Source organism: Drosophila hydei, unplaced genomic scaffold (assembly GCF_003285905.1).
Source record: "Drosophila hydei strain 15085-1641.00,03,60 unplaced genomic scaffold, DhydRS2 tig00000001-arrow-pilon, whole genome shotgun sequence".
In the NCBI taxonomy this organism is placed as follows: Eukaryota; Metazoa; Arthropoda; class Insecta; order Diptera; family Drosophilidae; genus Drosophila; species Drosophila hydei.
In genome coordinates, this window is record NW_022045643.1 from 11,697,426 (window position 1) to 11,711,162 (window position 13,737).

Here is a 13,737-nt window from a genome sequence, read left to right on the forward strand (position 1 = left end):
ACGGAAAACCATTTGGCTTACAAAAGTTGTCTAACAAATTATCAATCAATGTGGAGAGCGTGGGACGAGGTCGCGATCGAGGTCTTCTGAGCCGATAGACCCTCCAGCTGAATGAAGTGCTCTGTTTTTATCTCTTTTGCGCTAATCCAGTAACACCAGTAAAAGCGTTAATAGATATCGGCCAAGTTATTTATGGGCAGTGCAACGGCTGCCTTCGTCTACGCTTTTCTCTTTGTTATGCAAATCTCTGGCGGCGATTCCTCGGCGCAGTAGGAGTAAATTACCACGCCGATCACATAAGCAAATATTTATACCACGCAGTCGAGCGCTCAAGTGGGGTATGTTGCCTATCAAAGCAATCGGGCCGCAGCTGAGCTGCTTCACAGCTAAAAAGGAAATCTTTTCTCAGCTAACTCATCTTACATAATGATGTGAATTGCTTTTACAGGGTATCGCATAGTGGGGCAACTGTGCAAGTGTCAAGTATTACTACTTGTTTTCACAATGACCGGTATGGTTACCTGTGCTACCCGTTGTCGAGACTTGCAGACTGAATGACTGCGACTGGGCAGCCGGGCAGCCGGGCAGCTGGACAACTGGGCAGCCGGCCAGTCAGGCCGTCAGACAGTTTGGGGTCCCTGTCTTGCTTCTCGTTCATTTGTTCATCCGTTTGTTGCTGTGTCAAACAAGAATTATGATCGGCTTAGCCACATGCTGAGCCTGCGCAGAGGCCCAGAGGCAGCTTCAGCTCTCTGAAGTGGCAGTTAGGCTCAAGAATCAAGAATCAAGAATTGAGAATCGAAAATCGAGAATCAAGAATCTCAATTCAATACAGGTAGAACTTTAAGTGTCTCCACTTTGTGTTGAAATGTATCGTTCCGCTTCTACTTATGCTGAGAGTCGTCTCTGTTGTTCCAATCCCTTATTCATCCATTCCAATTCCCATTCCCATTCCCATTCCCATTCCCCATTGAAAAGTGTCTCTTGGGCACACGCTGTGATTGTGATCCGTAGCCCTAAGCCGCTGGGGCCCCCTAATGTTTGTAATTAAGAACTTTCACACTCGCAACAATCGCATCGTAAATGTATCTCTTGGTTTAGTGTCAAGTTCTTCGTGGCCAGGGCAAGCCCCAAACTCAGCAGAACAGAACCTATGTGAATGCGAATATGGTTATTAATTAGAATGCCAAGCTGTTAGGCCTTGTTTTTGTTACGAGATGCGCGAATATCACTAGTTGGCCTTATGCACACATACACCTCTATTTGGCTTCATATGTACACACATTTGGATTCCAATTGTTTTCCAAGACGCAAAACATACGACTAACAAAAACCCTATTTGCACAATTGTATTTGGTCTACGGATCTGAATTTCACAGTTGTGCTTGCCTTCATGCCCACGGGTAAGTAGTTCAGCTTAGTGTAGCAGTGGAAGTCACGTCACTAAATCGTTAATTTGTTCATTATAATCTAGAGTACTTAGTACATTGCGTCATTTCTAGTGCAAATGCAAATGATCTCTCTCAGGGACTGCGAACTTGCCTCGGCTAGTTCGAATGACTCCAATGCCATCAATACTTTTGAACTGGAAAAGGTTATTAGGTTCAGTTTGAGGAAGTAGTAGAGCAGGCATATTCTCTTTTCAAAGCTAATGATCAAGGTATATTATCTATTTGGTATATTGTCGGAGTCTTGCAAAAACAAGGAAAGTTAAGTAAATATTTGGTTAACTTGCGCTGCCATCTTAAGCTTAATCCATTCTTTTTCAATTGGTCTCCGCTAATATCGTTTATTCCCACATTCCACAGCTTCTTAACGCAGATAAAAAACAATAAAAGAACCGATCCATGAAGGATGTGAATGTTGAGAGCGAAAAAGCTGAAAGCAAGAGTTCGAGACACGAGCGAAACGAACTCATAAAGATTCCGACAATAATGATTCGGCATAAACTGAATGATTAACCAAACATTCAAATACTTGCCCAAAAAAATAATCAAGTTTTGAATAGCCAAGAAATTGTAGCATTGAATTTGGTTTTTTTTTAATTTTTGATGGCTTTATTTACAGCTGGGGAAGGGACAAACTAAACGATCAACTCAAGAAACTACTTAGTATTAGAATGTAAGTCTGTAAGCTAAAATGGGGCTTTAAAGTTAATGACTTTGACTTTTAAAAAATAAACTATTTTTTGTAATAATTTGCATATTACATATAAATTTTTATAAAATAAAATATTTATAAAATAAACTATTTATTGTAATATTTTTGCATTATATGTAATATGTAATATTTTTATAAAATAAAGTATTTATAAAATAAACATTTTATTGTAATAATTTTGCATATTACATATAAATTATTATAAAATAAAGTATTTATTGTAATAATTTTGCATTATATGTAATATGTAATATTTTTATAAAATGAAGTATTTATAAAATAAACTATTTATTGCAATAATTTTGCATTATATGTAATATGTAATATTTTTATAAAATAAAGTATTTATAAAATAAACATTTTATTGTAATAATTTTGCATATTACATATAAATTATTATAAAATAAAGTATTTATTGTAATAATTTTGCATTATATGTAATATGTAATATTTTTATAAAATAAAGTATTTATAAAATAAACTATTTATTGCAATAATTTTGCATTTTCTTTTCCGACTTACCTTGAGTGTCGCTGCATTGCCTTGGTATTTAGTGTGCAGTGATCGGGTCAAATATAGTATAACTATGTATATTCTATATAATGCCTAAATACGCGTTGCTGTGAGCGTGCTTGTGGCTTAAACGCTATAGCATTTGGTTGGCTTAAAGTCCGTCCCGCTTGAGTTTTTGTCTAAATGCCGAACAATTTATGCGAGACTTTTACGAGCTAAGCCAAAACGGAGCTCAAGTTGAGGCTTTGTAGCTGATTTGTATTTATGTTTGCTTTGCACATTACATGTTAAATATATCACTAGTTTATGTTTATTTAACTTTGTTTATTTGTTAATGCGGGCAACTCCATTCATTTGTTTATTCATTCAGTTTCGGAATGAAGCGACTTTGACGCTGTTTGCTGTTGTTGTTGCTGTTGCTTTTATTGTTTAACATCGAAATAAGTAGCTTATGCTTAGGATTTCACGATTTCATGAGCTATATAAACGAGTGTTCCAGTGTTCCTGTTGTGTTTGTATTGTTGAGCACTTTTTTTTTTTGGAAAACAGGGACGTTGTCGAAACATTTGGTATTTTACAACACTGAAAATGTAGTAATTCGTTTGCAATTGATATAGATTTATTGGTCAGTTAATTGTACTTTAACCGTCGCTTGGGCGTTTCGTTAAGTTGATGCAACGTGAAACTTGCAACTGACAACAACAAAATTTGCTTTTGCTCACAAAACGTTTTTCCGGTCTGCTTGTTGTTGTTTTCCCAGTTGTTGTTGTTGTTGTTGTTGCTAAACTATAGATTAAAAGTAAGGCCGTCGCTGCTGGCTGCTATGGCTATGGCTATGGCTATTGCTGCGGCTGCGGCTGCTGTTGCTGTTGCGACTTCTAAGCGCTGCCTTTGGGTTGGCGGCTATTCAACGGATACGTTCCGACGCGTAACTAAAAACTTGGCGCGCGCTCTCACACGAGCCGCAGACGAACGAGCCGCACGGACTTGTCATTTTTGGGGGGTTGGCTGCAGCGACAGCGACAGAGGCCAGAAAAACAACAAAACCAACACAGCCAAACACTCGCATACACACACGCACACACGGACAGTGGGGAGCCAGAAGCTTTGCCATGCAAACTTTTAGTTGCTCACTCAGCGTTTTTGGCTCTCTCTCGCGTCACGCACACACAGGCAATACACCAATACGAACGTGAGCTGGTTAACAGCAGCAGCATTTTATTGGTTTATTTGTTTGGTTAGGCTTTTGATTAATAAGTTTTTTGATGACAATTTGTAACATATGAAAACACGCAAACGTTGTCGGTAAAGTAAAACATAAGTCAAATTTGTGGGCATGCAAATGAGTATAGTGGCCTACATGTGCGTGTGTGTAACTGTGTGTGTGTGTGTGTGGGTGACTGTGTGTGTGAGAGAGAGGCAGCGCAGCCAACGACACCAACATCATAAAACAGTCTACCGCGACCAGGTGCAGGTGACACTTGAGCCAAGAAAAAAACAGCAAAGAAATACGACGCTTAAAAAGTAAAAAGAGCACCGCTCAGCTGTGCAGGGCCATTGAGAGAACGAGAGAGTGAACGTGAGTGAGCGAGGGAGCGAGCGAGTGCGCTAGCCAGAGCGAGAGCGAGAGCGAATCAACCAGAGAGAGCGCCAATTGAGCGCCACGCACAGCAGGTGTTGCCTTTTTGTGCGAGCGAGACGACAATACTGTCAAGGCTCGCCATCGTTGTCGTCTATTGCTGCATATGCCTGCTGGTGGGCGTTTCCAATTGTAACTGGCTCTGCGACTGCGACTGTGAGCTGCCGTCGCCAACGCTGCTGCCGGTTCTGGTTGGGGAAGCATTTTACATGGCTGGGAGTCAAATAGGAGTCGAGTCGCCTGGGAGTTTTTTCTATATTGTATATTTGTTTATTTAACGCATTTACTTAGCGCTTCCAACTATCGAAAGCAAAATCAACTAATCTTAATGGACACTTTTCAAGCTGATGCTGACATGTTTGGTCTGCTGCCCTTTTACATTTCCTTTTTTTTTTTTTTGCATTTTTGGCTAATCTAAACTTTAATATGCAACGCTTCAGTCCTTAGCTGGGATATCAGCTGCCTTTGCCATTCGCTGTATTTCATATTCATGCAGCGCTTTGTTCTATTAATTTCCTTGGTGTCCTGTTGCCCATGACAACTACAGTGACTGCAACGGTAACAGCAATGGCAACGGCAACGGCAACGGCAACTGCGACTGCGACTGCGACAGCTCCATTTGTCGCCATTGTTTTTAGAGCTTTATGATTGTGTACAAATGTGTTTGTGTGTGTGTGTATATGTGTGGATGTGCATGTGTCTGCGTGCGTTTTGTGCTGCGCAGGTGTTTGCTTTTGTTTTGTGGGGCGGTTTTTTAGCGCTGATTTTGATTTAGCTCAACTGCCTCGACTCGCAGTTGGGTTTCATTTTAATTAACAACGAACTAATGACAACTGCACACAAACTCAGCGCAATGCTCTAATTCTTATTCTAATTTAATTTGACTCTAATGACTTGAGCTGCTCTTCCACTTCTTCCAAGACTCTGGGCAAGCAACTGGGTTGGGATTGAGGGTGGGCTGTGCTAGCAGTTACCTCTACTTGTTACCTTCTTTGCCAATTGTCAGTCAACAATTGCAAGTTCTGAACAATGGCGCACATTTTTCCAGCTCTCTTTTCACCAGCTAACTGACTGACTGACTGACTGCCTGGCGATTGCAACTGTGCCACTCGTCAAGCGAGGGTAGTTCCATATGTATGTGCTGTGTACATGGGCAAAGTAAATCAGCCAAATAAACATAAACAGAAAACAGATTATTTTATTTAAAACAATAACTTTAATCAATATATAAATATGCTTACAATGTTTGTGATTCGTACTTATCATTACTTTCTAAGCTGCCCTCCTCATTCGGATCTGCCTTTTGGTGCTCTCTACGTACTTGGCTCTGGTCATTGTCTTTGGCAATGCTTCTGTCATATCTGCGTCTCTTTTACTGTTAGGCAGCCATTGTTATTACATAGTATACCCTGTACTTAGTCATCGAGGCAAAGGATATGATACAGACTAAATACTCAACTAAGTTAAACTTATTGAGTAAGTCAAAGTATGATATTGAATAGTTTTATTTAAATAATAAACCTATGTTTTATGCCTACAATATTTAACCGTTATTGCAGGGTATACATCTAGTTGTTAATGCTTTGACATTCGTCAGTTGTTTTCGCAATGCATTTGTTTGTCCGTTGTGTTTGCCTATTCGCTCGTTGTTTCTTTCGTTTGTTTGTTTGTCCGTTTGCTTGTTTGTTTGTCGTATTTATCATGGCAGTTGCCTTTGCCTCTCTTCTGCATTCTCTGCACTTGCAAATAAATGTTAATGAGTAGTTGAACAATGAGGCGCTGACAATGCAATCTCAGAGCCCCTTCCACTGCTTTTTAAATGCAACTGAATATAATGAATATACAATATGAATACGAATACAACTACGACTACGAGAACGAATACGAATACGAATACGAGTATGTAGTACATTCAGGTTTGCTTTAGCGATTGGGGTCTTGGGGCTTAAAGCGCTCTAGCGTATGCAAATGCCACAAATCAACGGCAATTCAATGGAGTCTAATGCCTAAATCGCTGTTGTTGCCACTCCTGGTGGCGCGCTGGTGGGGCAGGACAGGTGCTGCCACACATTGCTGCCAACTTATTTCAATAGAAGATTTTCTGAAAGGCCCGCACAACAAAGGGGCCAAAAAAGAGGCTGTTGCCATGTAAATTTTGCACTTTTTGTTGCTCATTAATGTTAATCAAAATGGGGGAAAATGGCCAAAGAGCTGCAACCTATTGAGCGGCACAACAGCTATGGCAACTTGACAAAAGATACCCTGTACCACAGTTAGCAAACAAGGATGGCAGCTTAATTTGTGCAAAGACGACGCCCTAAAGTATGCCATAAAGAATTAAGCATGATCAATATTCGGTGCTTAAAGGAAGACCCACTTGGAATTACTGTCTCTTGCTTCATATGCAGAGGGTATAGAATGATTTCCTCTTTGCACTTATCTCGGTCAGCAAAAGGACGAACGAAGCTTCTGCTTCGCCTGAGCTCTGCCTCGATAAGCATCGGCTTCTATTTCATAGGCCACAATGCAAACAGTTTGTGCAAATTGTTCAAGCGATCGGATAGCTGATTTATCGTTAACGATCAATCCTGCGTTTGGCAATTGTGTCGCATGGAGAGCATTAACACACACACACACACTCATGCACAGACGAGACCAACAATTGAGATGCGCATCACTGCTTGAGTGCCCTTAATCCTTGCGAATTTCAAACGGCAAACATGGACTACAAACACACATTCGCATAGGCACATATGCAGATAGCATGTCTGGGATAGAGGTAAACAATGCGGCTCAAGCGTCTCCATGAGATTTGCAGCAAATCGATAAGCGAAACTGCCAAAACCAAAAGCAGTTATGACAACGCATCGATTCAGCGATTGATATGCCAGATACAAGGCAACATATGTGTCTGCATTGTTGAGCATGCGGACCCTTCTCTATCTTTGGCAGACCAAATAACACACAATAGCAGCCGAGATCTCTTTCTGAGGTTGTCTACTGTTTCATAAACTTATTCTCAGATAAACAAGCATTCCATATTTCCAAAAATGTTAGAATTTCTTTCAATAATTAAGCACTCTCACGCTCCATTATGTCATACATGCAATAAATAGTGATTCGCACTCAATTAGAAATCGTAAATACTTTAAAAAGCATTTCCGTTGATTGAACAGGTATCTGGGCAGACTTTTCACTGACCAAATGCCCGTCAACGCCCTCGCCACATATTTACCAAAGATGAATGATCTAATGTGTGAGCAAAAAGAAAACCCTTCAACTGGCAACAAAAAACAACAAAAAAGATAAAGGTAAACTAGTATTCGAGGAAATTTTTTGAAAAGCGCAAAACTGAAAACTAAAAGAAAATATGATAATGCCAAGCGATTCATCTGTTTAACTAGAACGCCAGAAGAACGCATGTAATTGACTTTTGTGTGCGCATTTTTTCATTCATCGATGACAGACAAAAGGGCGGCAGCAAAGAGTAAAGCAGCAGCAGAGATGTTGCAGAAGCAGCCGGTGCGACAATTCATTGACTACGCACTGCACCCGGACAGCTCCGAGCTGACCGAAAACCCAGACAAACTGGCGCGACCCGCCGGCCCTAACGAATCATCTCTCAATGGTCAATGTCTCTCAATGGCGCAACGTGCTGCCTCTGTCTCAGTGTGTGTGAGTGTCTCTCTCGCTAAGGATACGCCGAAAAAGTGTCAAAATTCCTATAATCCGCTTAAAGGTGTTTTAATGCCCAGCTCTAGAGGCCGAGCTGGTCAAACTTCTTCTCCTCCTCCACATTTTGGTTGTGTGCTCTTGCCACCTTGCCAGCGCGTTTCACATGAATGAATTTTCAATTTGCTGCAGCGCATTGTCTTGGCAACGGGCTGCCGCCCGCGTCCTGCCATTCAATGTGGCACGTAGGTGTTTTTTGTACGCGTCATTGTCTCTGCCTTTGGCCAGAACAATGCCACAGCGGGCTACGGACATCGGGCATCGGGCAGACGACGGGCACTGAGCATCACAAATGGCCGCATGACCAGCCAGCCAGCCAGCCAGCCAGGATAATGCGCGCTTCTTGCCAGAGTTGGCTACCAATAAACAATAAAAACAACAAATACACACACGCACAACCATAGAGGAAAGTGCAGCCGACGCTTGCCACAGACAAGGTCAAGTGGCAGCCCGTACAGTCTAGTAGCTCTTCAAGTTTCACACAGTTCCACACAGTTTCCCATGGCCATCTCTCAGGCTTATGCTTTAGCTCTGTTGCTCTGAATATCACAGTTTCTGGTCTTTCTTGCCGCGTAATCATCTGCATTTAAATCGATCGATTCGTTCATTGAATTCACGCTTCCATTAGGCATTGCACGTTGAATGCTATATCGATGCCCATGTCTGGGACACTGTCCAACTGTTTAATCTAGCTGCGACTGGAATATCTCGACATGATTAGGCAGTTTAGCCTGACGCACCAACTGGTCAAATTTTTAAGTGAGAATAAATCGATTTATTCAACATTTCGAGCTGTGTTAACTATATTAATATTCGAATGTTTTTTAACTAAGTTTAAATATATATTTCTTGATTCAAATTAATGTTTATTTTTACTTATATAAATCGATTTATTCGACAATTCGAGCTGTGTTAACTATATTAATATTGGAATGTTTTTTAACTAAGTTTAAATATATATTTCTTGATTCAAATTAATGTTTTTTTTTACTTATATAAATCGATTTATTCGACATTTTGAGCTGTGTTAACTATATTAATATTGGAATGTTTTTTAACTAAGTTTAAATATATATTTCTTGATTCAAATTAATGTTTTTTTTTACTTATATAAATCGATTTATTCGACAATTCGAGCTGTGTTAACTATATTAATATTGGAATGTTTTTTAACTAAGTTTAAATATATATTTCTTGATTCAAATTAATGTTTTTTTTTACTTATATAAATCGAATTATTCGACAATTCGAGCTGTGTTTTCTACATTAATATTCGAATGTTCTTTACCTAGGTGTAAATATATATTTCTTGATTCAAATTAATGTTTTTTTTTACTTATATGAGCTATATTTTATAGTGTTTCCATTACAATAAGCTGTTGTTTATGTGTGATGAGGGCTTAAGCACACTACAAGTCAGATGATAGAATGTTGTTAAATTAATAAGTAGAAGTTCCATTATACATATTTATATATAACATATTATTTCTTAGATCAGACTGAGGGGCACATCCAAAGTCTATTTCCAAGGAGCATCGAATTGCTATGGTCATGTCTCTATGCAGGAATAAACTTTATTCAAAGAATATTTACTTTATTATATTTATTTATTTATTCTTAGTATTGTAGTTTGATATTATTTATATATAACAATCCACTAAATATTTGTTGATGTTAACTGAATGATGTACTTTTTAGCCCATATATAATTGCCTAAGATTTTTGTTTCATTTGTGGCAAAATTCGAATGCGTATACAAATATATATTCCTTGCTTGTGTGTTTATATGCATATGAATTTATAAAACTGATTAAACTGCAGATTGTCAGCCTAATTACCATGCAAATGGACTTTAAGCAGTGGCATATGCCATTCAATTAGGCCGTTGCTCTCTTTGCAGCCGGAACCCCTTAGAAATCGATACATAAACCAAAATCACACAGAAACCCTAAACACATTTCAATCTGAAAACACATATGCATTTCAGTTGGCTTCAATAATTTCACAGTATTTGCGATGCCTATCATAAATTCGCATAAATTTGCTGAATGGGCAAAATCGATACGCAAATTTGAAAAGTATTCAAAAAATGAAAATGAAAATGAATTCGAAGCATTGCGAAAAACTGAAAAGCAAAGCGCGACACACGCTGACAAATGGAAAACATTTGTAACGACCATTAAATGATGTTGTCATTGTTGTATAACTGTTCTTGTTGTTGTTTCAGAATTAATGCAAATCGTATTTGGCGAAGGGTTAGACTGTGCACAGGATAGCGGTCAGGGGATGAGGCGTTGGGGTTTGCCATTTTAATGAAGCCATTAAAAATTGCTGACATTTGTCAGTTTTTTTTTTTGCGGGGCGTTGCCAATAAAATTGTCAAATTGTAAAATTGGTAAATTGTAAAATTGGCAATTTGATGCGATTTGGCTAACCCGAAACACGCCCACTTTGTGCCATTATACCTTGAAGGAAACACTATGGGAAGATCTATGGATTGTTGTGCTCGCCCATGGGGTGTTAAAGGGTTAGAATTATTTCATTCTGCAGCCAATACTTTTTACTAACAAAGTTTGGCCATTAAATTGGCCACGCCCGAAATTTATAATTGCAAAATGCTGTACGTCCCATGCAGGCTTAAGTCTTTGGCTATTACAACCGTTACAATTTCTATGGGCAGTGGAACGAAACCGTTAAGGCGTTCACTTGTTACAACACAAAAGACGAAAAAAATGAAATGAAAACTGAAAACTGGAAATCATGAGACAATGTTGTCACTGCAAAATGGCAGCAGATAGGAGCCGTAAGCCTAAACGCATCAACTTTAATTTGAATTCAATAAAAAGGGTCTCTATTCACAGTCGCATTCACATTCACAGTCACAGTCACTGTTATACTATTCACCGCTCACGGTCACTTTCGCTGGCAAACAATCGAGGCTCATCAGCGTCTTTTGCTCTTGATCTTTAGTTGCTGTGGGCTGCAGCTCTGTTGTTTTGGTCCGACGCAGCTTCAAAGGGCGGCCGTTTCATATCCTTTGATTTGCATACGAGGCGGACAACTACAACTACAACATCAACAACAATCAACTCTGACCCTCTGACCCTCGGCTCCCCGGCAAAACAAACAGTTGGGCAATGGCAAAGTTGCTACACTTATGTCGCGCCTGGCAAGTTCATCATCATCGTCAGCGTCTTCTTGATGAACATCATCTGAGGATCATCCACATCAATTTAACGGCGCGATCTTTGCGCGCTCGCAGCTGCTGTGAGTCAGTCCTTCGATTAAGGTTCAGCTTCAGTTTCAGGTTGGTTCGCGCGCTGTCAGAACCAATCAAGTCGACACTCTTGACACAAAACGATGCGTAACTCTTCGAGAGGTTGTGCACAGCAATTCATCAAAGGACCGTGACCAGTGCCAATGCCAATGCCCATGCCCATGCCCATGCCAAGGCGAGCCTCTTCGCTAATTTGCCGACTGTGGCCGTGGCCCTCCTCGAGTGCCAGACTCTGTGAGGACCGGCAGCTGGCCAGTCATAATTGACAATAGTCTGCCCTAATTGCTGACTAGTCATTGCCTATAACTCACGCTTAAGTAAAAAGCATGCTCAGGCCTGCGTTACTGCGAACATGATCTCCTATCTGCTCCACAGTTTAAAATGAATTTCTATGTTTTATGCACTCAGAATTCATGGAATTTTATGGTATATTTGAAATTATTTTCTAAATTTCATAATGGTCTTATTAAGTTGATCTTTTGATGAGTTCTGCTCACTTTTAGGTCTGTCTACCCGCTGCAAAACAAATGCTAGCTAATTGCAGCCTGGCAGCATCTTTGATTCATTAACATTTTGCTGCCTGTTTGGTGTTTTCAACTTTTGAACTCGTTTAAGCCTATGAATTTAATTGAATTTAAACTTTAGCCCTAGCTGCTCGCTGGGCTGTCAATTGCCCCTGCCCGAGCGACGTTTGACCCTTGTCTCTGGGATGCTAACTCAGGCCTTTGTCTTTACCTGACCTCACCAAGCTAACCGAGCCAGCGTTGCTGTAAGTTGCAACCCTTTTGTCACCTTTTAATTTGATGAACTCACTTCCGTCCAGCCCACCAAGAAACAGCATCCCAGACACATTGGAATCGCAATCGTCATCGGGATCGGGATCGGGATCAGGATGGTCTCGTCTTGATCTCAAGCCGGTCTGCTGCCTTGTCAGTTTTGATTAGTTGAACCACTTCAGGTCGCCTTGCTGTTTTTTTCCTGTCCCATATGGGAATGCGTGGCCTTACCTGATCGTAATACGAGCGCCGATCTGACTATCTGACGATCTACAGATAAGGCGCTCTGGCGATCTGTTGTGCAATTCTAAAGACTTCGCCATATTGCACCGTTCGTGGTAGTTGAAGTTGCTTTTTCATAATTTTCACATGACCAAAACAGCTTAAGATCAAGTTAGCCATCTAAGCTGACAGCTGGCAGCTCCTTATGACATTTCGCGAAACTCTAATCCCATCATAAGTAAGCTCTTTCAGTGCTCCCAGCTTTTGGCCTTGCTCTCTCCCTCTCTCACTGCTGCTACTCCATTTCAAATTAAATTTCAGTTTCATTTGTTGTTTGCTTAGAAAGTTTTCCAAACATTGGCAAGTTAATCCCGGTAACCTGTTTTATGAGCCGCAGACTGGCCCTATCGCTAGCAGCATTATGCAAATTATTCCGCAGCCCAATTGCCACACAGTTTAAAGTCTATTGGAGGGAGCCTCCTTTCTGTCTAGCTGCCTGCCTATCTGCCTGCTGGCCTGGCTCCAGCTGATGATCAATAATAATCATAATGACAGTTTTAAGTGGGTTAGCCCTACCATTGTGCATTTGCATTTGGATTTGCATTTAAATGCGTCTTGATGGATAGCTGTCTGTTTCCCATTCTCCAGCTCGAATCGTCTCATGCCATCTTTACTCTATTACATCATACTATTATGTGCAACGTTCAATGCTTTCTTTATGTGCAGCTCTCGTCCTTCAGCTCTTACGGGGCAATCAATCAGCTTAGCGCGCAGCTTCATTATGATTATGGGCTTGTCCTTCAATTCGTATGGCAGAGCCGCATTCATTCTGCATATGCGTATTTAAATGCATTCAAATGCCAATTTTTATGCCAAGATTGTCAAAATGCTCAATGCCTAATCCCGACTGCCTGCGCCATTCTAATATGCTTTGAGGTTTTCCTTTTGAACTGGCCCCGCACAAAGCATAAATCTGTCCATTGTTGGACCTTGCCTCTATTAATTCCTTTATAATTCTCGCCTGACTGACCAACTGTAAGAGCTAGCCCACCTTCGCCACTTCAACTCCCCCTCAACACACACATAAACAGGAGCCCAACAACAAACTGACTGAGAAAAACGGACAGTAGTCGCTCTGTGAATACCCTGTATTATGTACTGAGCTAAGTTGAAACGCTTTTAACATTCCTTGGATCACACTTTATATCATGACTAAAGGCGCTAAGTCGCTAATGGTTATTAGGTTAGATAGATTAAACCAATTCAGTGTAGGATATAGACATTTTATTTAAATAAGTGAAAGAATTTAGATATATTTCATAATATAATTAATAATACAACTTACTGAATTAGGCTTTTTGTCATACCCTTTATTATTTTTTCTACTGGGTGCAACAAAGGAAAATATGAAAGTTCCA